A 4,860-nucleotide genomic window follows, 5' to 3' on the forward strand; every position below is an offset into this window, starting at 1 on the left:
CAAAGGTCTGATAACTAGAATCTACAGAGAACTCAAACTTATCAATAAGAAAAGAACAAATAGCCCCATTTCTATGTCAGCAAGAGACTTGAACGGAAAATTCTCTGAGGACAGGCACATGGCCTGCAAACACACCTCATCATCCTTAATCATCAGAGAAATGTAAATCAAAACCACTTTGAAAAATCATTGAACTCCAGTAAGATTAGCCCACACCACAAAATCCCCAAACTAAAGATGTTGGTGTGGTTGTGGAGAGAAGGAAACACTTCTACACTTCTGGTCGGAATGCAAGCTAATACGATCTATTTGGAAAGAAGTTTGGAGAACACTCAAGGTACTAAAAGTAAACCTACCATTTGATGCTGCAATTCCTCTACCAGATGATCAAAAATTATTTTACAAGAAAGACATTTCCAGCAGAATGTTTATTGCAGCCCAATTCATAATAGCCACGACATGGAAACAGCCAAAGGGCCCATCAACCCACGAAAAGATTAATAATTTGTGGTATATGTACACCATGGAATACTAGGCAGCAGTAAAAAGATGGAGACTTCACATCTTTTATGTTTACCTGGATGGAGCTGGAACTTATTCTTCTTAGTAAAGTACCTCAAGAATGGAAAAAAAGTATCCAACGTACTCAATACTACTATGAAGTCAATATATAATCACTTACACATTCATATGAATGGCAAAACATAACTATAGTCCAGAAAGTAGAAGAGAAGAGGAGAGAGAGGGGTGGGGAGGGGGGTTATGGGAGGAGGGAGAGTATTAGGGGACTTCACATAATGTGCATGTTGCAATGGTACATTTCAAAAGTATTAAGAAATAAGTATGGGCTGTGCCTGTGGCTCAGTGAGAAGGGTGCCAGCCCCAATACAGAGGGTGGCAGGTTCAAACCCACCCCGGCCAAACTGCAACAAAAAAATAGCCAGGTGTTGTGCTGGGCAACTGTAACCCAGCTACTCGGGAGGCTGAGGCAAGAGAACCGCCTAATCCCAAGACCTGGAGTTTGCTGTGAGCTGTGACACCATGGCATTCTACCAAGGGAGACAGAGTGAGACTCTGTCTCTAAAAAAAAAAAAAGAAAGAAAGAAATGAGTATATTTGTGATGGATGTGTTACTTAATTCAATGTAAGCATTTCACATTGTATATCAAAGCAGTACACTGAACCCCATAAATGCATCAATAATAATAATAATAAAAGAGATCTATTATCCACACTGGTGACTATAGTTTATGATATATCATATCTTGAAAATGCTAAGACAATTGTTATGAAGTATTCTCACCATAAAAATGATAACTGTGTGGTAAAGCATTTGCTAACTATCTAGCATTAAATATTTGACAATGGGGCGGTGCCTGTGGCTCAGTGAGCAGGGCGCCGGCCCCATATACCGAGGGTGGCGGGTTCAAACCCGGCCCCGGCCAAACTGCAACAAAAAAATAGCTGGGCGTTGTGGCGGACGCCTGTGGTCCCAGCTACTCGGAAGGCTGAGGCAGGAGAATCACCTAGGCCCAGGAGTTGGAGGTTGCTGTGAGCTGTGTGACGCCACGGCACTCTACCGAGGGCAATAAAGTGAAACTCTGTCTCTACAAAAAAAAAAAAAAATATTTGACAATGTATAGATTCTTAAAAACATCATGTTTTACATGACAATGCATGCAATTTTACTGGTCCTTTTACCCCTAAGTATCTGAGAAATGCAAATCAAAACCATCCTAAGATATCACCTAACCCTGATGTGAATGACTCATGCCACAAAGTTGCAAAACTACAGATCCTGACATGAATGTGGAGAGAAAGGGAAGACTTTTGCACTGTTGGTGGAATTTCAAACTAATACAATCTCTTTGGGAAAAACTATGGAGAATTCTCAGAGCTAAAAGTAAACCTTTTATTTGATCCCAAAATCCAGTTACTAGGTTTCTACCCAGAAAAAAAAAAAACTTCATTCTAGGACTTTTGCACTAGAATGTTCCTAGCAGTGTAATTCACAATCATCAAGAGGTGGAATCAACCTAAGTACCCAGCAACACACGAATGGATTAATAAACTGCAGTATATTTATATCATGGAATGCTATTCAGCTATAAAAAGATGGAGACTTTACATCTTTGATATTTACCTGGATGTAGTTGAAGAATACTCTTCTTAGTATAATATGACAAGAATAGAAAAGCAAGTATGCAATTTACTCAATACCAATATGAAACCAATAGATAAGTAACTACATGTCCACACAGGAGAAAAACACAATTGAATTCAAGTAAGGAGGGAGGGAAAGAGGAGAACAAGGGAGGGAGGGGGATTGGTAAACTCTCACTAATAAGCATAATGTAAGCACCCCCCCATGTGAGGGGCCCAACTATAACTTAAAGTTTGCTTAGCAAATGCAAACAATGTATCCAAATCATTTGTACCCTCTGACTAATGTGAAATACATTTTCAAAATAAAGCCAGGCACAATGGCTCACTCTTAATCGTAGCACTCTTGGAGGCTGAGGTGGGTGATTTGCCTTAGCTCAGGAGTTTGAGACCAACCTGAGAAAGAAGAAGACCCCATCCGAAAAGTAGCTGGGTATTGCCGTGGGTGACTATAGAGCCAGCTACTTGGGAGGCTGAGGAAAGAGCATTGCTGGACACCAGGAGTTTGAGGTTTCTGTGAGCTGTGATGCCATGGCCCTTTACTGGGGGTTATAAAATGAGGTTCCTTCTCAAAAAAAAAAAAAGTCATATATTTTTGTGTGCCATTAAAAAAGGGGGATTTTATTATATAGTTTGCCTATTTTGAAAGACTTTTACTATTAACTGCAATTGGCAGATGTTCACTTAGAAAGTCAACACATAACTAGAATAATCCCTGGGGATAGTATCATTAGCAAAAAGATTTCAAAAGAATTTTTACATCAGAAATAAGGAATTGTGCAAGATAGAGACTGAATACAATGGAGGTGTTAGTGAGCCTGGTTTGTCCTTGGAAGTGTTTAATCTTTGGTGTGATATACAGAATTGCATGTTTAGTTTGTAATATTAAGATAAAGCTTACTATTTCCATCTATTTGGTACGTTATGGAGGTCTATCACAAAAAAGAAAAAAAAAAAAAAACAGGAGTGAGAGCAAGATGGCAGCCGAGTAACATCTTCCCTGCAACTGGGCACTGTGAGTCTGGGGAGATAAGACTCCAGGCATCTCTGGCTGGTGGGATATGCCTATAACCATCCCTTTGAGGATACAGGGAGTCAGTAAGAGACTTCTGGACCCCAGGAGGAGGACAAAAACAGTGGAAAACTGGCAAGTGGTTGCATGTGTTCGATTGGTCTAATCTCACCGGCAGCTGTAAGTGCAGCAACAGCGAGACTGCAAACTGGAAAGGCCTTACCTGTGAACTGTTTTCGTGTTTTTGGACTTGGCACTCAGTTGAACTGCCTTGGGGACAGCTTGAGCAGGAGTTCAGAGAACTTTGGGCATTGTCTAGGGCCCCGGACCGAGCTGCTGAGCCAGATGAAGCTAATAGTGTTTGGCTGTGAGCCACAGGGAGCCATTGTTAGAAAACTTCCCCAGCAAGCTCTACCCTCAGGGTCCCAGAGCAAGGATTGGGCGGGAGCTAGTAATCTAGTGACTGAGCAGCCTAAAGGCGGGTACTGAGCCGTCTTACAGCCTTAACCCTCAGGGGCAGAGTGAGACTGGTTTTGGCACCCTGGGTAAGTGAATAGCCACTTCAGCAGTGATCCCAGCGACAAGCACTTTCCTGGGAAAGCTTCCGCTTAGCCAAGTTTAGAAGGTTAAACTGCCTTTTAAGTGGGCCAAAGAGAGATTTAGGATCTCCACCCTGTGGAGTTTGAGAAATCACAGAGGCCTCCAGTTGCATCAGCATTGTGATTAGCATCTCATACCCCAGAAGACCACCTGTTGCCCAGAAAATATTCAACAACATATATATACTGCTTTTTTTTGTTTGTTTGTTTTTTGTTTATTTTGTTGTTGTTTTGTTTTTTAATTTCAACCTTTTCCATACAGATTTTTTCTTTTCTTTCTTTATTTGTCCATTTTTCTAGTTTGAATACAATTTCCCATTGCTACCTTTTTCAATAATTAGAACATTTTAGCAAGTGTTTCTACCCCTATTATTTGTTTTTTCACCCAATTTTATCCCATAAAGTTTTATGTTTGTTTGTTTTGGTTTGATTTATAGCATTTTTGTCTTTCCTCTCTACTTGGTGGAGGTGAGGTACTGTGTCCAATCAGGTTAGCAAAGAGCTGATGATGTCAAGGAAACTACACAACAAGGCATCCCCAGAGGTTGTTTTTTTTTTAAGTTTGTGCCAAGTACCCTACTGTACATCTATATTGCACTGTCTCCCTCTTTCTGTGCCTCTCTTCTTTTTGTCAATATTCCCTTTTACCAACCCCCTCTCATTTCTCTATTTTCTTTTCTTACTTTATTTCTTTCTTTTATCTCTTCTTGCTCTTCAATATTCTCATCCTTCTGGTCCAGTACCAAAAGACTCATCGAAACTTAAGTCCACAGGCATGGGAACTTAAAGAGCACGAGGAAGTGAAAGGAAAATTAGGGCAAGGAAACAGATTAAATAAATCACCCATGAGGAAGAATCAGCAGAAAACTCCAGGCAACATGAAGAATCAGTCCAGAGAAAACCCTCCAAGGGACCCTGAGGTAGCTACTGCAGAGGATTCCACTTATAAAGAAATGTTAGGAATGACAGAAAAGGAATTTAGAATACACAAGATGAAAACAGTGAAAGAAATGATGGAAACAATGAAGGAAACTGCTAATAAAGTGGAAAATAACCAAAATGAAATCCAAAAACAGAATTAAATAA

Source organism: Nycticebus coucang, chromosome 20 (assembly GCF_027406575.1).
Source record: "Nycticebus coucang isolate mNycCou1 chromosome 20, mNycCou1.pri, whole genome shotgun sequence".
Taxonomy (NCBI): Eukaryota; Metazoa; Chordata; class Mammalia; order Primates; family Lorisidae; genus Nycticebus; species Nycticebus coucang.